The sequence below is a fragment of the Kogia breviceps genome, chromosome 4 (assembly GCF_026419965.1).
Source record: "Kogia breviceps isolate mKogBre1 chromosome 4, mKogBre1 haplotype 1, whole genome shotgun sequence".
Classification (NCBI taxonomy): domain Eukaryota; kingdom Metazoa; phylum Chordata; class Mammalia; order Artiodactyla; family Physeteridae; genus Kogia; species Kogia breviceps.
The window spans coordinates 20,033,350-20,057,080 of NC_081313.1; the positions used below are offsets into that span (position 1 = coordinate 20,033,350).

The following is a 23,731-nucleotide window of genomic DNA, read 5'->3' on the forward strand; positions in this document are numbered from 1 at the left end:
ATCAGTCACATTTTGGAAACTTATGATACTAGCATTATGCAAAAAATGCACTCAATAACCTAGGCAAGTATGTTGATTGCCTTTGATCTATTCATCTAACTCTTCCAAATTTCAACTTCAATTCTTGTATTTATAACTACCATGTGAACATTGCAGAGAATTACCAGAATAACCCAAGTTAAAACATTGACTTTATTCAGTTTATTGGTTATTTAAATTCCCCACATGTTCTGCTTGACTTGACTATTGTTACGGTTTTTGTTTCCCAAATTTTCACCTGGAAGTAAGGTAGGAGCAATGTAATTCTTTACTCTACAATATCTAGAATAGACATTTGCTCATTTTAAATTAGTTTACATTTTTAGATTACACACTGGTAATATCTGTATTTTGCAACAAAGAAGAGTCAACAAGTTTAATGAAAGACTGCTTTCTGAAAACACGCAATTTATGTTTAATGTATGTTTAAAATCAGGGCTCTGTCAAACTATTTCAATATTCTCCGTTCCGGTAAATCAACAAAGATTCCCAATCAATAACTGATGTACTGAGTATAATAACTTATGCCTATGCATCCACATTCTGATACTTAGGAGAAGTCATTTCATTAATAAATACTGAATTCCCATACTTTGCTTGCTAGTGCAGTAAACTACTTTGGTGCCAATTTCAATTCCTTAAAAGCCTAGGTGTTATAATGTTTATAAAAATTGCTTTCATTTGAAAGGACACGCTCTAGAGTCAACTGAACTCTCATATACTTTATGGTTTAATGCAAAGGATAATGTAATCAATCCAATATACAATGTGGCAGATGATAGAATACTGGCCATAAACATCACAAGATTTACAGAAATATTATTTCATATAGGATAATATAAAAAAGCACAAGAGAAAACTCATTCAAAGACGTCTATAATTGTCATAAATGAAGAAGAGGAGAAGGAAGGAAGGGAGAAGGAATGAGAGAGGGAGAAGGAGGTGGGGGGCTGTGGAGGCAGGGAAGAAGGTCAGCAGGCCTCTGAAATGTTTAGACGTGTCATTAACACTGAATTTCCTGTTATGAAGCAATGTTGTTGTATGACACCTTATAGCCTATTGCTTAATCCTGCCCTGAAAGTGGAAATGTTACTTAACTTTATATTTCTGCATCATATAGAGTATGTAGTATCAAGGCTTCTTTCTAAAAAGAACAAAGTGGGGGGGAATTAAAATTGAGATCACATGGTTTGGTTAAGTGCTTTATAATGTTACTGACAAACTCTCTAAGGACATAATGTCCTCTGCTATAAGGGATTGCTATATGAAGGCACTTCAGCCTCCCACAGACAGTCATTATTTTCAAGGAACGCTACACTTTATTTTGTAAAATGAAGTACAATGGAATTCTATTTTATTCGTTCTTATTCAATGTTCAGTTTTCCCTTTCTTTAAATCCACCACCAATAGGTAATATTTAACAAATGTCTCTTAGTGATATAAAGAAATTCACATACATTGCAAGAGAGAAAAAGGATAAAAGTAAAAAGACTGGTGAAAACAAAGTACCTTTATTCTTTAAAAAAAATCAAGTTACTTTTTCATGAGAAGTTGCATTGAGAATAAAGAGTTAATCAAAAGTTATACTGAAACATTTTTTTAAACTCAGATTATTTTAACCGATCAATGCCAATATTACATTAAAATAATGCATTCCCAGAAATCTACAACTTTTAATGTCATAGATATGATTTTCTTACAATGTTTGCCACTTGAGTGAGTTGGACAAAGAAGGTATGGCAAAGGCAAAAATGGCCTCACATGTTTTAGATGCCCTTATGAAAGACAGCACAACTGGATTATAAAAGGGCTTGTGGTCTCATACTAAAATATCAAGAGAGCTGAAGCCGCTCTAGGACAAGAAAGGAAGAGGAGAGAGGTGACCCTGAGCTGATATTGTTATCTTAGAAAACAGGCATTCCTTGTAGACTTGTTTGAAATTTTCTCATTCAGATGAGTGATTTAAAAAAAATCTGTAATTTTGAATGTGGAACTTACGGGAGGTAAAAGCAGGGATTGTTATATCACTGCTCTGTAGACATAATTCAAATGCTTTAATTAGAAAAAAAAGGCAGATTTAAAAATGCTTAAATTCAGAACATTTTTTCTATCTGCATATTTTAGGTTATTTTAATTATGAAAAAATAAAGTTTTCTCCATGAACTCACTGGTCCGAATTAAGTGTGAAGAAAAGGAAAATGATTTTTTTTTTATGTTAACTTTCATTTCTCAACTATGAATTCATAATGCTATTCTTTGGACTCTGATTTTTTTTCAAAATATTCATAAGAGGGACCATACACACTTAGTACAAGGCTTAATCTATGCCACCATTGCTCAGTATAAGCCTAACAAGAATAAGGGCATCTTTCTTGCTACTTGGGTTTTAACTTCAGCCTATTTCAGACATGACTGTTAAATATAATATGGTTAGTGAAGTGACTTTTCTGAAACCCTATTCCAGTTAATATTTTGTTAATCAAAAGTAGAATTTTCAAAAATAGACCTGGAATCTGGAGACCAAATAGCTGTATAAAATTACTTATGACTGGCATAAATAAGTTTTATATTTCTCTACTTAATACTTTGTTGGTTCAGTATTTTACAAGAACTTCTATGTGGCAACAGTATTAGACTGTAATTTGCATGGTAGAAATAAGAATATATTATGGTCAATGTTTTTGAAACCCAAGGGCTAGACTAGAGGTAGTTGGTTTTACAGCCCTGCTTTGTACTAATTGTTTACTCTGCAATGCTATTACTGATAATAACATTTAACAGAAATATGGTTCACTTTGCTGCTGAATCAGCATCGTCAGAGCGAATGCTGTTCCCGTGCTGCAGCCTAGCGGAATGATTTGGTATAAAAATAACATATTCCAGGAGCACTGGTTCTATCACTTGCTGCAAGGTAGGTTAAGAAACATATGAAATAAGTCATATGCCCAGAAACTCCCAGATCATAAATATACTCTGTCTCAGTCATTTGTTTATATGTGAAATTAAATGAAGGCCAAAAAAACGCATCCAAGACTCTGAACAGGGTTCACGTATGTTGGAATTAACCTTTCAGTTTCAAATATTCTCTTTTTCAATGGTGGGGGGGGAGCATACCTCTTTCAGATACACTAACTTTCTTAATATTGTGCCAGAAATGCATATCTCGCTAAATAGAAGAACAATTTTCTATCCTTTTTCTCTTTTTTCTTTAACAAAATCTTAGTGTAGGTGAAAATCTAACAGAACAATATTAAATTCAATACCTGTATAGTACTGTTCTTATCAACAAAACAGCTAGGTTCTATAAACACCTAGGAATATCACCTGAAGCATTAATCAGGTACCAAGCAATCTAACCACACATATACATGTGCATATGGATGTCATACAGGTTATGTGCTCCTTTCCTATGTCCCTGGGGTTTTTTCTCTCTCTCTCTTTTTTTTTTTCCTTTTTCAGGCGTCTAAGTGTATGGAATTCTATTCTTTGATTGGAGTCAGGGAAGGCATACACATTCACAAGGGAAGTCAGTATGTTAGCAGCAAGTATTTGAAACCAAAGAAGTATCTGATTTAATGAAAGCAGACGTTGACTCACACTTTAAAAACACATCCAAAAAAAAAAAAAAAAAGTGAAAGCAAATGAAAGAAGCATTTCTTTGTTTTCATCATCAGAATGGATTTGTATTTGATGTGTCCCTAAGCCACAAACACTCTGCTTAGATTTGTGCACTTTCTAACACCTTTGCTCCACACCCACCCACCAATAAACCACTATTTCCTTATGCATTACACATTGAATACGTATGTGCCACCTTTACTATGCTACAGGGAAGGGAGGCAAGCAGATTATCTATGCAATTTACCATTTACCTATTTCCCTATGACACTGACCTCTTCCTATTTTCTTCATACTTTAACTAAAAATGAACCTAGAGCTCTTGTCCATGACATAATGTTTTCCTGAAAGTTCTACTAATTAAAAATCCTCACCATACCAGACCTAAAAAATGAGCACACTCTTGCCAAGTGTTATTCACCACAGAGAAGCCCTTGTAGCCACATTTTAAAGCAGGATAGAGAGAGGGACGCTGTGGAGAGAGAAACTCTACTAACATATACATTGAAGTATACCAGTTGTCAGCATCAGAGTGACAGATTCTTTTTAATATAGATCCTTCAAGAAAAACACAACAAGAAAAAAGCATGCAGCTCCAAACAGCTGAGAGTAATGCATGTGCCGTTTTGGATAACAGAAGCTCTTACTGGGACGAAGAACAACAATTACAGGAAATAGATCTGCTTTTTGGAAGCAAAAGACAAGAGGTCAATTCTAAAATGACGTTTGCCTGTGACTGCACCTGTAGACCCCCCCCCTTTTTAATGATAAGAAGATGGTAGGTTTTTATTGCAGTGGCATAAAAACACTTTCAGACTACTGCTTTTTCCCATACTTACAGGGCTATCAATAGTTACTTGTTGGGGACATGCATTTAGTCTTGCAATGTGCTGCATTAATTTAACACCACATAAAATATGGATTTTATTGCAGCAGAGACAATAACTGCTGCAACTGCTGACTACATGCATTTAATCTCCCCTCTTCATCTTTCCCCTCTCATACTTCTGACTCAGATACAAAATGCGAATCTAGGAATTATGCCTATTCTATTTCTGATAAATGCCAATCTATCTTATTTATGTAGATGCTTAGTGACCATTGACAGGTTCAAGGCTGCTGTCTCCTGCCTGTCATTTCTCCTTATATTGAACCTACAATGAACTATAAGTAAGTGCAGAGTGGACCCATTCATATGGAATGCAAAGTAATGTTCGATGACAGAGTTCATAGCAACAATGTTCTTTTCAACGGATTTTTAAAATTAAGATCAACAAGTATGAGCGTGACAAATTACACTCAATATATTTTTAGCATTTGTTCACAGTGAATGAATTCACAAACTCTAAGATAATGACCCACTGTTGAGCATAATATGTAATTTATCCAGTTTTAGATTACCTCTTCAGATGTTCAAAGCAGTTGTTTCTAGAATCCAATATACAGTTTTATGCTTAGTAATTTTCTATGCACTAAAGATAATTATTTGAAAATAACTGCTGAATACAACTTAAAAACAAACATTTTCCCCCAGGGAAAGAAAATAAGGGAGTTAGGGGGAAAGAAGAGAGAGAGAGATTGACAGAGAGACAGGGAGAGAGAGCGAGATGAAGTCTTTCCTACCTTTTTTTATCAGCTTCTGGATAATGGAAGTTGGTTCCAGCCAAAATAACCCTGGAGAAATTGTCACTGTCCCCTTTTTGTTTGTTTTCGGCTGTTATTTTCTATCACTGATTCTACTTCAATCTAACTCGAGCTTTCTCTCAGCATCACTTTTAACTCTGGACGGCAGGGAACCGAAAAAAACGGGGGCGAGCTCTCTCTGATTGGCTTTCATTCAGTGCTTCTGATTAAGGGGGAAAAAAGAAAGAAAAGAAAAGAAAAGAAAAGGAAGGAGGGGGGGAAAAACCCTTCCTCACTCGGAGAGAAAGGTTCTGCTGATAGAGCTGCAGCACTCGCCATGGGAAGGTTAGAAGTGCTGGCTTTTGCAAGCACACAGCGATTTGCAAGTGAATGCGAGGGGAGGGCGCAGCGCAGAGGAGAGCTTTGGATGAAAGGCGTCCCCTCCCCCGCAGGGCAGAAAGACTCTCTGTTTCAAGGCTAAGGTAATCAACCCAATCTAATCCGGCTGTGTCCGTAATACAATCTCAGAACAGGACTGCTTCTTGCAATTCCTTTTAATAGATACTTCTTCATCTGATATGTCTATTCCTGCACCATCCTTACGCCAGACTACCGAAATACATGAACCGAGTGCCAAGTCACATTGCAACCAGATATGACACGTTACCAGAGTGATTTTTGGTGCGTTTTAAATGATTTACTTTTGCTGTCAGAGAACTTTCTTTCCTTGATTCTCCAAACACCTTATTTTTGTTGCTTATTTTCATACGACAACATACCTTGCTCATCGTTTGGGGATGTCCGTGAGCCAGTCTTGTCTGCTTAATCTTACCAGCTTTGCCTTTTTATATTTTATAGATAAAATATTTTATTCATAATGTAAATATGCAATTAACACTATTAAAATATTTAGATTTGGGGCGTAACAGCATCTTTCTTTGTTTTTGTTTTTTAACTTTTTTTCTCGGAAACTTAAATGTCATGCCCAAACGTGTGGGGGGCGGGGGGAGGGGGGAGATAATAAATACATTTGGGTGGTTCTGTTTACTTAACCATCTATTTGTTCATCTTCCTATTTATCTCTACATTACGTTGGAATGAACCAAAACCTTACCAAAGGATGTCAGTATAGTTCCACAAAATAATGAGCGTCCTTATATTTTTCTGGCTACATGTAGATTCCTTTTTAAATAAATAAATTACATACACATGACATAAAATAATAATATACTATAAATATAATCGTAAAGCTGGAGGAGGAATTATGAAGATAGTAATTTTTTTAGAATACATGATTCTGCTCAGAAATATTAAATGATTTAATTAAGGTCACAGAGCTAACTAGAGTTAAAACTAGAGTGACAGTTAAAACTAGAATGACATTTATATTTTATATTTATATAAACATGTTTATTAAATATATAACATATATACTTATGTATATTCATAATTCCAGTTTAGTACTGTTTCTGAGATGTCATACTACCTCCTGGTGGACTATTTTATTATTCTAACCTCAGCAGACCCCTTATATAATCAGCATAATGGGACAGGAAGGCAACTCAATCTGGGAGAGAAAAAGGGTGTGGGGATCCTAAATTAGATTTCAAAAAAGTTTTAGTATATGCAAGGTTATTATATGACCAATGTTACCAGCTAGTTTAATATTTTAAAATATCAAATATTTCGGTTCAACAAAATGATATTTAGAGCCAAAAGGGACTTTTGAAACAATTTTACAGATGAGGGCATCTGGAAAATTGTGATGACCCTACTAAGTTGTGTGATAATACAGCAAGAATTCTTACACTTGTCTCTAAATCACTTACCCATAGTTTCTTTGTTTTTGTTTTCGCTTTTGAACAGAGGACCTTAACTTTAGAATCGGATAAAAATAAATATTCCATTTTTTTCTGTAATGTATTTGTGTTAATATGATGTATGTGTGTGTTCAATATAATACTGCCATTGACATATTAAAGTTGGTTGTCAAGAGAAATTACAGAATGTCATAGTCTCTATATAAATTGTATAGTGTTTAGTTAAATGCAAAAGGTCAGGTGCATGCATGTATGATGGCATTTTACTAGATTAACTATTTTTGTATGTTTGTTTGTTGTTAGTTTCAGAATAAGTGGCTGCATAGTAATGAGGAGTTGCTTATATTACATTTTCATTGGTCCAGTTGAGAAAATAACCAAAGGCTGATCTCATATGTAAAATGCTGTTTTATTAATGAAAATACATGTTGCAATGATGTATTCCCCAAATACTGATAATAGTTTTTTTTAACAAGATAGAAGTTTATTCTTCTCTTGCATAAATTTCTGAGTTGATATGATTTCTGTGCTCTGTGTAGTCATCAGAAACTTGGGTTCCTTTTCTCTTGATGCTCAACTAGTCCTGAGGAGTTGAACTCACATATATGATATAATAGCAATCACCCCCACATCCACTTTCTAGAAAGAGGAATAAAATAAAGAAGGAAAGGATGCCCTCTTTCATTGGAATCTTCTATGGATTCCTTAGCTGGAAATGAGACACTTGGCCACAAATTGTTTCAAGGGAGGCTTGGAAATGTAGTATTTACTCTGGAAAGCTATTTGCCCAGCTAAAACCACTCATATTATTAGAGAAGATGACAGAATCGGATAAAAATAGCAGTAGTGCCACCATATCTATGTATCATATAGCAGCGTATTTTATTAGTTCTAAGAGAAAAAACAAAATTTTGTTCTGTTTAAAATTAAAATTTTGTCATAATGTTACAGAATGGTATCCACGCAATATAAATTTTACTAGCATTTAAAAACTTTGAAGTATGAAAGAATGGTATCGCCAGTTATTGCATTTTCTGTTTTATGATCTGATATGTATTAAGTAAATAATAAACAAAACATCCATGTATCCTAAACTTCAGAATGTATAGATACAGATATGAGAGAGAGAGAGAGAGAGAATTTGAATGAGTGCATTAAAATGTATCCCATTTTTCTTAATGCCCTCCTTGTGCAAGAGAGACTCGTATGGTATCCTACTGAATAAAAGCTTTAGTAATAAAAATTAAAATAAAGTATAAAGGAAACGTTGGCTAAAAATTAAAACCTCTGATAACTTTTGTTTTATTAAGCAATATCATTTTTCAGTTCCTTGTCTGTTTCACTCTATACATGGTTTAACTTGGGATTCTCCAAATTTCTCTATTTCTTTTGTTTTCTCTGGAAATCTTATGTAATCTAGTCCTGCGCATTAAGTAAAGCTTCCCTATGGTCACGAATGTTAGGAAATGTTACCCCATGGAAAGTCAGAAAAAGGAACAGTAAACTCTGTATAAATGGGACAAATGGGTCAGTGCCTCACAAAAGTGTCCCTCGGTATAAGGAAAGGCCACATGACCATTATAAGCAAATAAAAGCTGATGAAAACTTTAAAAAGTATATTTCCATAATTTAAAAACTAAATGTGAAATTGCACAGACAATGCCTTACTATAGTAATAAAACACTCAAGAAATTGAAGAGCATGCTGTCATTATAATAAGGGACCCTCTGAAGGCTGACCTTCTTCATTGCAAATGTAAAAGACCCAATTTGGTTAAAATCAGTTAAGTAAAACAACCTTCCATTCCATGTGGAATTATATGCCTAAAAGTTGTCTCACTGTTGCTAAACAATAAGCATCAATCCTTAAGGTGTCACCTGCTAAACAGCTACATACTTGTTTTAAAACGGCTTCTCAGCTATCTTTCCAGGGTTCCTTTTTCTTTTTTTTTTTTGTTTTGAATTTTATTTTATTTTTTTAGACAGCAGGTTCTCATTAGTTATCTATTTTATACATATTAGCGTATATATGTCAATTCCAATCTCCCAATTCATCCCACCACCACCACCCCCCTACCACTTTCCTACCTTGGTGTCCATACATTTGTTTTTGTTTTATACACTATTTGTTTTTCTCTTTCGGACTTACTTCACTCTATGACAGTCTCTATGTCCAGCCATGTCTCTACAAATGACCCAGTTTCACTCCTTGTTCTTGGCTGAGTAATATTCCACTGTATATATGTACCACATCTTCTTTATCCATTCACCTGTCAATGGGCATTTATGTATCTTCCATGACCTGGCTATTGTAAATAGTGCCGCAATGAACATGGGTGCATGTGTCTTTTTGAATTATGGTTTTCTCTGGGTATATGCCCAGTAGTGGGATTGCTGGGTCATATGGTAATTCTATTTTTAGTTTTTAAAGGAAAAATAAAAATCCAGGGTTTCTTTTAATGGCATTAGAGATTATATCAATTTCCACTATAACAGGAAGTTAATCAAACCTAGTTCTCTCTCTATGGCTATGAAATGAGAATAGAGAATGTCTATACTGCTTCACTCTCCACAAATACATTGGCAGAGAAATAATTTGGCATAGTTTGTTTGACACATGTTTTTCTAATCTCCTACCACCCTGCCTTACTAGACTCTAGAGGCTGGAAAATTTTAAAGTACATTCTCCTGGCAGTGAGTGGTCTGGGAGGGGGTAGGGTGATTCATATTCCATTTTTTAGGTGTCCTCATTATATTAGAATTAGAAATTGAATTAAGTAAAGAGAAAAGCAAGGTGAGAGGCATTATTTTGACCACCATGGATAATAGCTGAAGAAGCATGGTTTTGCAGTCACCCTTACCTGAGGCAGCTGTTTGGATCACAGCAATGGATGTGTGATTTTGGGGGCTAGAAGTGCTCTTGATAGTCACCTAATCCTCTCTTTCTATTCATGTTGTAAATGACCATCTATCACTCAAAATGAAATAATAATAATTATTATTTATTTATTTTGCCTGAAGTAGCTGGAGTAGTTTCTGTTATCTGCAACTGAACTCTTATTAAAACCTGTTTGTAATGATAACCTCTGTTACTAATACTATTTAACCATATGTCAACATTTCTTTGATCATGCAGTTTGGAAGTGGGACAAGGGAGGCTTGAGCCAGGAAAAATTAAAGTATGAAACAGCCAGTTATGTTTCCAAAAATATAATTATTATGAAAAACAATCAAGAGTTAATGAAAGAACATGTGATCTTAAATTTATTTTGACCCTCCTGCCCCCTTCTCTTTATAAGCCACCATGTTCTGTGTACTTTAGGTATAAAGGTCAGGGCTCATTTTCTTCCTTAAGATCAAACCTGAATCACATTGTTTGACTTTTTCCCTACTATTTTTAATGTAAAAAATTTTGGTGACACATAAAAAGATTTACAAGTAACTTGAATCTTATTATCTTAGCGAGACAGGAAAAAATAGATTGAATAATTCTCATGTTGATTGAAAAGTAACTTCTTACTCAATCTGACTGCTTCTATCTCTACCTCAATAAGGATAGTGGCTTATTTTAAATTTTGAAACACTGGTGAAGTGAAAGTAATCAGGACTGAACTTTCCACTGTTTGGTTATGACTTAAATTTATGCCTGAGAAAGTGAATAAAAAGGAAAATCTTTCAAATAAAAAAAGTGAAAAACAATAAATCCTAATTCTAATGTGTTTGCAATTGCATTTAATGGACAAAAATATAATCTCTTATGTTAGATTTTAAGTTGTACAGTTAACACAGAGACTAGGTCTGGGTGGTAAAAAACATTTTAATTAATATTATCAATCTGAAGAGGATTCTAAGAATTCTTAGAATCTTTTTAAGAAAAGACAATATTTTAAAATAAATTTAATATCTAAGACTAGAAAAGTCACAGCTATTCTTTTATTTCCTCTCTCTTAAAACATTTCATTCCTCCTCTTCCTTTCCTTCACTTATTATTTGTCAATAAATGTTAATTTTGTGACATTTTACCCTACATGTAAGCTATCACATTAGCTGTGAGCTTGATGGATGTTGGCAGAAGACATGAGATCCTAAGTCAGAGACTAAAGGCAACGGAAGCAGCAGGGCCATCATATCTGTGTCCTTATGTTCTTGATCTCCACATCTCATTTGGGCAATGCCTGACATGGGCAGGTAGATGTTGCCCAGGCAGTGGGTTTGCATTGTAACTGAGGGACACCAAGGTTAGGGAGCACTGCTTTTTATATAATGGATTGTGAACAAAACTGCCTGAACTCCAAAGGGAGATACCACGTTTACGTTATCGTAAAACATGCAAATCCCTCTACACTGGTGGAAACAATAACTCATCATTCAAGGGTGTTTCTATACAAGTGTCTTTAAAGAAAAGGGAGTTTAGTACAAAAATCTGAGAGAGACACATGGAAAATTGTCTCCCCATATTATTATTTGTTGTTCCAATGAGAAATGTCAGCTGGAAACTCACCTATTTGCAGCATGTGGTCACCCTAGTCTTTAGGAAAATTCTGCACCTAACTGGGCATTCAACCTATAGAACCAAGTATGTGGCCTGTGACAGACTCCCTCATTGATCAAACTTTGCTCAGCCTCCCCTGAACTCTTTTACAACTAGGCCTGGCATTTGGACTTCCACGTTCAACTCTGCATTGTTCAATTTTAGCAAGAATCCTGCTGAGTCAATTTAATTAAAATCCCCACCCTCAATATCTGATCACCTTCCATTTTTGATCAAGTTCCTCATGCCCCATCAGCTCCCCGGTGATGCCTGATTACTCTGTTCTGCCTTTAGCAAGAATCTGATTAGGTCAATTTAAACAGAATTCCCTCTTACCCCTGATTTTCCTCTTAGTAATCTTCCATCCACTGGCCCCATCCTGCTCCTTGCCTATAATTCCCACTTAACTCATGCTGTATTCAGAGTTAAGCCCAACCTTTCTACTCCACAGCAGACCCCACTGCAGTGGTCCGTATACCCATCTCGATGACCCCTTTGAATAAAGACTTCCTTACCATGCTTTAGCAAGTATCACTGAATATTTTTTTTTTCTGTAAAAACTTTCATTTATAAGATAAATAAGTACTAGGGATGTAATGTATAACATGATAAATATAATTAACACTGCTCTATGTTATATATGAAAGTTAAGAGAGTAAATTCTGTGTTCTCATCACAAGAAAAATAATACTTCTCTCTTTCTTTAATTTTGCATCTACATGAGATGATGGAGATTCATCAGACTTAATATGGTAATCATTTCATGATGTATGCAAATCACATCATTATGCCCTACACCTTAAACTTAGACAGTGCTGTATGTCAATTATATCTCAACAGAACTGGAGGAAAAGTAGTAATGTTTTCTTTAAATGCGTGGAACAATGGTTCACAAATGCAGTCTATGGACCAACAACATTAGCATCATCTGAAACCTTGTTATAAATGCGGATTCTCATCTTCTCAGACCTACTGACTCAGAAACTAAGGGGGTGGTCAGCACTCTGTATTTTCAAATGTCTCAAAGTGATTCTGAGAGCTGAAATTTGAGAATCACTGGCCTACAGTTGCTGTAAAGCAATCTAGGAAAGGAAGAAACCCCAACTTGAAACTCACAATTTACAATTGAGAGAACTGTTTATGCAGTCACTTATTATTTTTAACACACATATATTATATTCAGGAGCACTGCAAAACATTGTGCTATTTATGAGATTGTAGGGGAGAGCTATAATCATGATCCCGGCTAAATAAGGATTTAACCGTCTAATGAGAGCGACACACACGAAGACAAGGGATACACGAAAGTAAACGAAGGGGAAGAAGGGGGAATTTGCCAAATGCGTGATGAATGTAGAAGTAGTTACTCTCGAGGTTCCAAAAGATAGTATTACAACTCCTATAAGTGTCAGTTTGGGTTTTAATTTCAGCAGTCAACATGCTAGAGGGAGGATGGCAGTGAAAATGCCTGGTGATGAGGCTCCATCCTGGCAGCATGTTGATTAAACAGAGCCCCACCAGAATTACCCGAACAAACAGAAGGAGGGGGTCTGAACTCCTTTCTTACAATCTCCAGTGGTGATGATGGCAGCTTGCTTGGCAGGCAAACGTCTGTTCCTACCCTAACCCTCTTGGGATTACACTCAGTCCTGTGTAATCCTTCATGTGATAATATGGAAGAGCTAGAGGTAATGAAACAGGGAGAGGAAACAGGGGAAGGAGGAGGAGTTTTATAGTCAGATTCCAAAACTAAAGGAAACTGAAAATATCTTCTTCCTTATAGAAAGGGCTGGCTTTGTGGGTCTGCATCCTGTGCAGTCACACAGGGCCCCATGCTCAGAAGAAGCCCACTCTTGGTTTAATGTACTGCTGGGGCAGTCTTGAGTTTCTTAATAATTTTTGAACAAGGGGTTCCACATTTTCATTTTGCTCTGGAGCCCATGATTTTGTAGCTGAACTACTTATAATACTAATGCATTATGATGTCATTCATAGAATGAAACGTTCCCATGATAGATGAGTCTTTGAACAGTAACCAGTGTTGACATTTAGCAGACAAACACATCGATAAATCTGTTTGTCAATAGTAAACAAGGACAATAAAGTGTATTTGACTCCTGTTAAGCTGGGCTTGACTCTATAACATCTGATCTCTAGTGTCAAGTCACTGGCATCAGGCCTCAATGATATCAGTAGGTAAAGTTTCATGCATCGATGTATTCAGTTATTCATTTTCCAGCTACTTATTGAGCTGCTACAATGCATAATATATTTTGCTTATCACTGGGGATGTGATGTAATCAATAGCTCACTTAGCTCTCAACCGCACAGAGCTCACTCTCTAGTGGGAGAAAAGAATAATTATTTAATTTCATAATTGATTACATTACTATTCACCGTGATAAGTACTATGAAAGAAGATACCATTCTATTGCATCTTATAAGGGTCTTGACCTAACTGGGGAGGGACTAGGAAGAGGGTCAAAGAAGTTTCCTAGATGAGGTTGAGGCTTGAGGTGAAATTAGAAACATGATGGAGTGCCCTTTACTCCAGAGACTGATAGAAGAAATCATTGTGTGTGTTGCCTGGTAACACTTAAAATCATGCCCTCCTAGCACCTAATTGGCCAACGTGGTTCCCTTACTGCAGATATATGTAACCACTACAACAATGGATTCCTAATTTACCAGACATATTATGCATATATGTATCCTTTTTGTTGCCCTAAGAATATCTTGCTCATGCTATATAGGTCATTGAAATAGAGCAAAACACACTTCAACTCCTACAATGGTAGCCCCTGGGAAAGTACTTTATTCTTTGCCAGCTTTTCAACCACTTTTCACCACAAGCAAAACAAATCATAAACAAAAGCAAAACAACACAAAAACAAAAGCAAAACAACAACACCTACTGAACCACATGTATTTTAGGAAAATCATGGAGAAAAAAAATATCTGTGTTGGTGCAAGTCATTTATATAGTGACTACACCATTGTTTAATTTTATGTAAAGACTTATTTATTTTTGATATCATGGTCCCTGCATCAAGATATCCTTTGGCTGAAAAGTCACCAAGATTTATCAAGTATTTAGATTTCTTTAAACACAATCTGATACAGCCGACAGTTAGACCAAGGGCCAAAATAAATGCACCCTCATGAGAAGAGTTTTATTTTTAGATAAAGGTTTATATTTCATAAATTTCTTCATTTAACTGATACTGCAGCTATTCAGCTAGATACAAGATCTCAAGCTAAGTACAGTTGCTTAACATTTTGCATTTTTTATCCTAAGTTAATTAATGCAAATGATTCAAATTCTTTGCAAAAAATACAAAATCAAAAGCAATTTCTAGGTGATTTGTTAAAATTATTAGCAATTCAATTACTGCCTAGTTTAAATATTAAATTAAGAAAGAGGTATTTCCCTGGTGGTGCAGTGGTTAAGAATCCACCTGCCAATGCAGGGAACATGGGTTCAAGCCCTGGTCCAGGAAGATCCCACATGCCATGGAGCACCTAAGCCCGTGCATCACAGCTACTGAGCCCGTGTGCCACAGCTGCTGAAGCCTGCGCACCTAGAGCCCGTGCTCCACAACAAGAGAAGCCACCGTAAGGAGAAGCCCAAGTACCACAGAGATGAGTAGCCCCCACTCACTGCAAATAGAGAAAGCCTGCACGCATCAGTGAAGACCCAATGCAGACAACAATAAATAAATTTAAGAAACAAAATAAATCAAAGCAAGAGAATGATCACTTGTAAAATTCCTGAGTTGGTTTCTGTAAATACTGCTCTAGGAGTGGAAATTTTTTAAGTGTGTTCTATATCAACTTTATTTTTGTTATTTGTCATCATTCTAGTATAGTAAAAGGGCTTTTCTGAAAAGTACAAGTAAAATAATCAGTATTTATGAAAAACAAGAGAACAACATCATTTAACAAAATAAGTAGTGCTAAACATAGAGTTCCAAAATGGGGGGAAAGATTTATGATGCAGAACTCTCCGTGACTTTCAACATTAACTCATATCTCATAACATCATAATAACCCGAAAAGTTTTAAAGTGTTTGTACAGACATGAGACTTATAGTATCATAATCATCAAAGTATGTTAAACATTGTTACTTTTTTTTTATTTATCAAAAAGAATTCCTTCCTGTATCTTAATCCTGAGTTGCCCTTCCCTCTCTCTCGCAAACACCCGCCTTCGTAAGTCGTCCAAACCTACGAAGTTGACATTTTTTTGAATAAATTCCTGATCTGTCCAATATTAATCAATCTAGATGTTTTCAGCTCCTATATCTTGCACTGGGGTTGGGAGAGGACAGCAGCAAGGAGAGAAGACCTGAACTGAGGAGCATATGCAGGGACCCAGAAGTGGGAAAGAACTGAGTTTGAATCAAACCCCTAGGATAGGGAGGCCTCCAAGCTTGGCTTCATCACTGGAGGCTTCTGGTCCTAGCTTGGAACGGGAGGTTGTCACCACAACTGTGGGCTGTTCCCCCTCATTAAACCAGGATGTAGGATAAAGTGGACTAAGCTAAAATAATGGTTCAATCCTAGCATTTAATCTTAAAATTCTACATACATTCCTAAGTATCTCTGTCTTTGTCTCTCTGATCAATATATTCTGTCATTTAATTAATTCTCCTTTTCTTTCGCTGTTAAGGGGGAAAATATACATAAATAGAAGCCACTAAAAAAATTTATGAAATTGATAACCACATACAGGTAAAAAATTTAAATCTTTATTATATTAGCAGTATTGACACAGTGGCTAGGTGAACCATACATAATATGTGGTTGTATCCAAATTTAGCACACTATACAGTCACATATAAATGGCTATTTGATATCATAAAGAGAAATACATTCCAGATATTAAATATTATTGAAAATCTTTCTCTTGATATTATTACTTTTTATCCTCTGTGTTCTTCTTATAAGCTTACCATGTACAGTGCAAATAAGATTACGAGTCCCCACTTTTGAAGCCCATAGAAATAAATATGTAGTTTCAGTTTACATGCAATCCCTCAAAAATATAACATTGTTTATATGCAATTCCTCAAAAATAAAATGTAATCAAAAATTAAATGATAAAATTTGAGATAGATTTATGACCGTAGCCAAGGGAATAACTTCAGATGATAATTATTTTAATAAGTGTTAACACTTTTCAATGAAAAGACATTGATGTGCAGTATTCTTCGTATGAAATGTTTAGACTTCATTGTTTTCTCCAGTGATCCTACCACTTACCCACTTTGGAATCTTCGGGGTACCATCTAGCTTAGCAGTTAATATGCTATTGTGTTGTGTTTTGTTTACAGAATTAAAGTGTCATCTGGTAACAAACTTTCAATACGAGATTTGTTCATTTTCCTATACTTAACCTACCATTCCTTGGATGGTCATGGAAGAAGTGGTCCTTTGCTGACAGACGGCTATGTTGACAACGTAAGACATATTATTTCACTATACCTGCAAATTCTGTTCTTATATTCAAATGAAACCACAGATTTATTTAGTAATATTTCTTAATTTCAAAAGCAAATCTACTATTCCTGCTCATAAGTATCTATTGTAGTTATTAAATGCACCTGACTTATTTATTCATTAAACAAATATTTCTCTAATGCCTCTAATATCCCAGGGACTATTCTAGGACTTAGGGATAGAGCAGTAAAGAAAATATAGGAAGGTTTGTCTCAAGAAACTTGCATTCAAGTAAGGGGAGAAAGAAAGTAAGCAAATAAACAAGCATGTACTAATGCCAAAGATGGTGATAAGTGCTATAGGTAAAAATAAAGCGGGTAAAGAGAGATGGTAGACAAAAGAATGGCGCCCAAAGACGTCCACAATCCAATATTTGAAATTTGTGAATATATTACCTTACATAGTAAAAGGGACTTTGCAGGTGTGTTTAAGTTAAAGATCTTGAAATGAAATGTTTATCCTGCATGATTCTGGCAGACTCAATATAATCACACGAACCTTTAAAAGCAGAGAACATTTCTCATCTCAAAAAGCGATGTGAAAATAGAAGAGAACCAGTGAGACGGTGGCATGAGAGGATGGAGGAGCCAAGGAATGTGGTCAGTCTCTGGAAGCTAGAAAAACACAGGAGACCAGATTCTGTCCTAGAGAGAAAGGAACACAAAGCTTGTGGACACCCTGATTTTAGTCTAGTGAGACTCGTGTGGGAATGCTGACCTACAGAACCGCAAGATAATAAATTTGTGTCATTTAAGTCACCAAATTTGAGGTACTTAGTTCTAGGAGCGATAGAAACCTAATACAGGAGATCGAGAGACTGGTAAGTATGTGCCTTTTTGCACAACACTGTTAGAAAAGGAGTCTTTGATGATGTGATGCTTGAGCAGAACTGAATGAAGCAAAACCAGCCATCTGCCTACATGTGGGAAGAACTCACCAGGCAGAGGGAACATCAAATGCAAATGCCCAGAGGCAGAAACTTGCTCAGTTATTTGAAGAATAGCATAGAGACCATCAGGACTGAAAAGCAGTAAATTGAAAGTAAATAATTCTGTAATGAGATGAGCGCTGGCGTCAAGGAGTCAGCCTTGTGGGGCTGGTTACATCCAGGCATTTTATTCTAACTGAGATAGCGAGCTTTTGCAGGTTTGGGGCAGAGGAAAAACATCATCTGATTTAGATTTTAAAATGGGTCATTTTGGGCTTCCCTGGTGGCGCAGTGGTTGAGAGTCCGCCTGCCGATGCCTGCAGGAGACACGGGTTCGTGCCCCGGTCCGGGAAGATCCCACGTGTCGCAGAGCAGCTGGGCCCGTGAGCCGTGGCCGCTGAGCCTGCGCGTCCGGAGCCTGTGCTCCGCAACGGGAGAGGCCCGTGTACTGCAAAAAAAAAAAAAAAAAAGAATTGATATTTTTCTGACTCCTCTTACTCAACTCTCGCACAATGATTTTGGAGAGGCTCGCTCCCAAGTTTGCCACTTGACCTAAGGTTTTATGAATTAGTGAGTTAGTTAACAATTAATATGTTACAAAAGAGGTCATATATAGTCAAAGAATAAAAGTTAAAAGAAAAAGTAATCATGCAGGAAATCAGAGAATAGTTAAATAGCACAATTATTCCATTTTCAAAAGACATCAGAAAAAATTTGTTGAGTTAAAGTGATAGACAAATACTAAGATAAAAACTGGTGATGTGACATAATTAAAAGACCTTATAACAAATGTATGGAATAAATTAAAATTAGTAACTTTGTGATTTAATTTGGTGGGAAAGAAAGGCCTATACATAATAATCATTAATTAAACATTTGGAAAGCAAACCTGGACATTTTAATTTTTTTTTTTTTTTTTTTTTTTTTTTTCTGGTACGCGGGCCTCTCACTGCTGTGGCCTCTCCCGTTGCGGAGCACAGGCTCCGGATGCGCAGGCTCAGCGGCCACGGCTCACGGGCCCAGCCGCTCCGCGGCATGTGGGATCTTCCCAGACCGGGACACGAACCCGCGTCCCCTTCATCGGCAGGTGGACTCTCAACCACTGCGCCACCAGGGAAGCCCTGGACATTTTAATTTTGACATCACTAAATTTTATTTGCAGGAAAAGGAAAAAAAATTCTGCTGAGTAACAATGATCTTAAGGTGGATGGCATTGTGGTCTCCCTTGCATGACTGTTGATCACATCTCCCATTAATTTTTAAAAAACAATCAGATTAATGAAAACTATTCTGGGTTGGTATATTTTTAGATTATTTCAATAAATTAGCAGAATAGTAACTTAATTCTACTATTTTTAAAATTCTGAATTTTGTAGAGTATGTTTTATCATGAAACAGAATGAGGTATTATTTTTGGTATAAATTATACTTTTATATTTAGACAAATTAGTGAACATATTTTATTATTATGTTATTAATTCAATTGTAGGTCATGACTCAGCTGGTACTAATATTTATTATAAACTATTTTTTATTTAATAGAATATTCTTATTTTCCATCTATGTGTTGCTCTTCATACTATATACTTACAAGAATTCACCCAGACATGTATGCCTACATGACATCATCAAAGTTCAGTGAATGTAGGAACACATATAAGCCTGAAGAAGGCTCACATGCCCAGGTAGGGAAGAATATATATGTATTTTTTCTTTAAGAATATCTAAACTCTTGGTAATACTTCAGATACTTGATGATAATCTACAAAATATATAATCAAAATAATTTCATTACCTCTCATTAAAATTATGTTCTCAACTGATGATTTAATGGGTGTTTATGTTAATCAGTAAATGTTTAAAAATACTACTTTGCTAAAATATAGTGAGACATATGCACATTTCAGTTACATAAAAGTAAATCTTATTTTGTATACAATTTTTAATTTCATATCTACATGTTTAGGTACTTCATATGGGTCTGGAGAGAGTTTATTGTTGAGATCTACTTTTCAACAATTGGCAATTCTTGTAGATGTTTTAATTAAATACAAATTACTTTCAATTTTATTCTTATTTCACTGTTTAATATTAAGTATACAAATCTACGCCTACCATTCCTAGTACAATGTTTTTGTAATATATGATGCTGACATTTTTTTGGTTTTGTTTTTTGGTTTTTTTGGTGGTACCCGGGCCTCTCACTGTTGTGGCCTCTCCTATTGCGGAGCACAGGCTCCGGACATGCAGGCTCAGCGGCCATGGCTCACGGCCTAGCCGCTCCGCGGCATGTGGGATCTTCCCGGACCGGGGCACGAACCCGCGCCCCCTGCATCGGCAGGCGGACTCTCAACCACTGCACCACCAGGGAAGCCCTGACATTTTTGAATTCATGAAAATGATAGTAGTTACTTTTAATGTTTGAAACCTATCACCTAATAGAACAAAAGTGCTCATTCCCACATCCTAGCACCTGGGAACCAATTGCAATGGCTAAGAAAATCAAAGAGCAGAACTTTGTAATTCTGAAATTTCGTCTCAGTGAATTTGCATACACCTTCAAAATATTATTTTTATTTAGATTTTCAAATTAGGTTTTATCTAGAAAATACTCAAATGAAAAATGTATAATTTGCAGGATGGTTAGGAAGATAGGTAAGCAAAAAACGCTGAAGCTATGAATTTCCAGGTGAGCAACACAGAAGTGGTGTGTCCAGCATGAAAATACCAATGGTCTCTTCTAAAGTATTATTTATTCTGAAAATTTTAAATTAATGAAAACAATAACAGTCATGTGTGATATTGAAGGCAGAGAAAAAGACAGGTAAACACAACATATGTGAGCTGTGGAGAAGAAATGTTTAAAAATCACAAAACAGACAACCAATATTTTGGTTGGTTCCAAATCTACTTTTCCCTCAGTTCTCATCTCCAGATGGCGATTCTGTTTGGCAGCCAGAGACATCCCTCTTTCATTTTTCCTAACACTAATATGTAATTCATCAAGTCCTATCATGTTTATCTTTATAGTATATACAAAATATAACTGTGCCTCCATGATATCATCATCTTCTACCTGAACATCATCGAAGTCTCTTTTTTGGTCTCTCAGCTTGACCAGTCCTACTCTTCCCCTTCCTTCAGTCTGTTCTCCATGGGGTGATCAAAAGGACCCATTTTATTTATTTTTATTTTTTATTTTTTGGGGGCGGTACATAGGCCTCTCACTGTTGTGGCCTCTCCCGTTGCGGAGCACAGGCTCCGGACACGCAGGTTCAGCGGCCGTAGCTCACGGGCCCAGCCGCTCCGCGGCATGTGGGCTCTTCCCAGACCGGGGCACGAACCCGTGTCCCCTGCATCGGCAGGCGGACTCTCAACCACTGCGCCACCAGTGAAGCCCGAAAAATATTAATTCTTGCATGAGACTAAAATGCTGATTTTTAGCAAAATCAAGACCTGTCAAACAACTGGATACTTAAGCACTTATTTATTCTTGTGCACGCTACCACAGAATTAGAAGCACACTAGATCACATGTCCTTTGGGTCTAAGGCACTTGCCAGCTTGGAGTTGCATGTTTGAAGTAGGATTAAATCTTCAAGAACACGTGTGTGTGTGCAAATAACGCACTCTTAAGTAGAGTCCTTTGAGGGATACTCTACATCCAACCCCCTTTGTAGACTTTGAAGTTTTATCTCTATCTTTTTTTAACATGAAATACTGGTGATCTATTTGCACACTTAACATTTACCTCATTCCCAAAATCTAAGAAAATAAATATTCACGTTTTCAAGCTCACTGTCCAAGGTTAAGGTACCAAACTATGGCTGATGGATGGAATTAATAGGACAGTAGAAATCAAACCAATGACCTTGGCAGTTGTGTTTTGATTTAATGTGACCTCGCCAATTGAAACACCAGTTTTTATGTACTCTCTAGAATTATTGTGGCTCTGTAGGCTGTAACTTATTTGACAAAGGTTAAGGCACATGGGTCAATGTAGACTAGAAAGAAGCTTTCATCATGATAATTTTTCCCTGAAATAGAGTTTTGAAATATTATTTTTGGTGCAGGGTATGTTTCAATTCCCTAAAGAAGTTTTTATATTTTTATCTACAAAAAGTACAGTATGGCACAGAATAATAAGTCCATAAAGAAACAAAAATAATATCGAGTTTTATCTTAAGGTAATATATCTTTTTTTTTTCCAAAAAAACAAACTCACAAACAACAAAAACAAAGTGTTTAAGAGGCCAGTGGCCTCTATTTTTCATGTATAAACTGGAAAGTGGCCGAGGGTGTTTGATTCTAGTTTCTTTACTTGCACTGCTTCCCTAAGAAACCTCATCCAAATCTAGGTTCTGAAAGTTTCTAATGTGTTGGAGTGAATGAAGGTAGGAACTATAATTAAGACCTGTGGGAGATTATTAGTTCAAGCTTGGGGATGTTTGTTTTTGTTTGTTTGTTTGTTTTCCCTATGTTTCAGTTTTTAAAACCCACACAGAGTTAGGAATTAAAGAGACTTACATGAAATTATTATTCAGTACCATATTCTTATAGCAGACCCATATTCAAGCATAGAGTTATTTCTAGGTGTTTGTGTACTCAATATTATTGTCATAATAAAAGTCCTACTCATTTTCCGAAGGGTTAATACCAATAAGATTTTTAAATATTTGTTCTGAATAAAGTTTTAACAAAGGCACTTTGGAAAACACTCCATATGCATGCACTCAGGAAAAATTTCTTCTAAGATAACTCTTCCAAATATTGTTTCATTTATAGAACTTTACATGGAAAAATTCCACTATAAATTGATCACCATCTGACAACATTTTATATTTTTTCTCTTATTTAAATTTTCATTACTGGTCAATTATAAATGTAAAACTGCCACACAACCACTTACTCACTCAATAACACTTTTAAGGGACTGAAGAGATTATATAAAATAACACAATATGTAGAAAATGTAATGCTATATAAAGCTATGTTTTGCTGCTTTAAAATACACCAGCTTTTATATTTGGGGCTGTATCAACCAAAGAACACAACAACTACTTGAAATTTTTTAAAAAGCAGTCAACTTTTTTTTTTCAAAATGTTAAATAACATTTTTAACAGCTTTTGAAAAAACTCCACAGGATTTTCGTCCTGAGTTACACAAATTTTGATTTAATGTAGACACTGACTAGGTCTGTCTGGTGGACTAAGCATGGTTTCAATAAGAAAGGCCTATTTTGATTGAAGCATTTATATGTGCCTTTGGTGCTTAATTGATAATATCTGAACTGAGATATGTTTGGGAGATAAGACATCAATCTCAGTACATCTGGAAACCTAACTACGTTATGCAGAGCCCTGTATGTTATTTTTCCATGTCTCTTTTTTCTCTCATCTTGGGGTCAATGATAGTAATACAATGGTGGTGATTAGAGTTTATCTTATCGATGGGAAAACAGGTGAAATGTTTCACCATACTACTTTACATTAGAGGATGTGTGCAGTAGTTCTTAGCTTTAGGGCTCTGTCACTCAGTGGCTGTTTGACGTTGTGCAAGTGACTTAAACTTCCTCTACCTCTGTTTCCTCATCTATAAGATGGAGGGGAAAAAATGTCCCTATCTCAATCTGTATTATGTCTGCAATGTTAATACTTTAAAACTACAACAG

General features: G+C 35.8%; 1 protein-coding gene and 1 long non-coding RNA gene across 2 annotated transcripts in view; one reads left to right on the forward strand and one right to left on the reverse strand.

The window, feature by feature from the left end:
- The window catches only part of LOC131755313 (cadherin-10), a 192,841-nt gene extending 186,930 nt beyond the window's left edge, over positions 1-5,911 (reverse strand). The window contains exon 1 of the mRNA XM_067030827.1: positions 5,281-5,911. The gene's annotated coding sequence lies outside the window, so the exon portion shown is untranslated. The remainder of the gene's footprint in view (positions 1-5,280) is intronic.
- The window catches only part of LOC136793978 (uncharacterized), a 93,675-nt gene continuing 75,540 nt past the window's right edge, over positions 5,597-23,731 (forward strand). Inside the window, exons 1-2 of the long non-coding RNA XR_010840091.1 lie at positions 5,597-5,762; positions 16,967-17,093. This is a non-coding gene — a long non-coding RNA (uncharacterized lncRNA). The remainder of the gene's footprint in view (positions 5,763-16,966; positions 17,094-23,731) is intronic.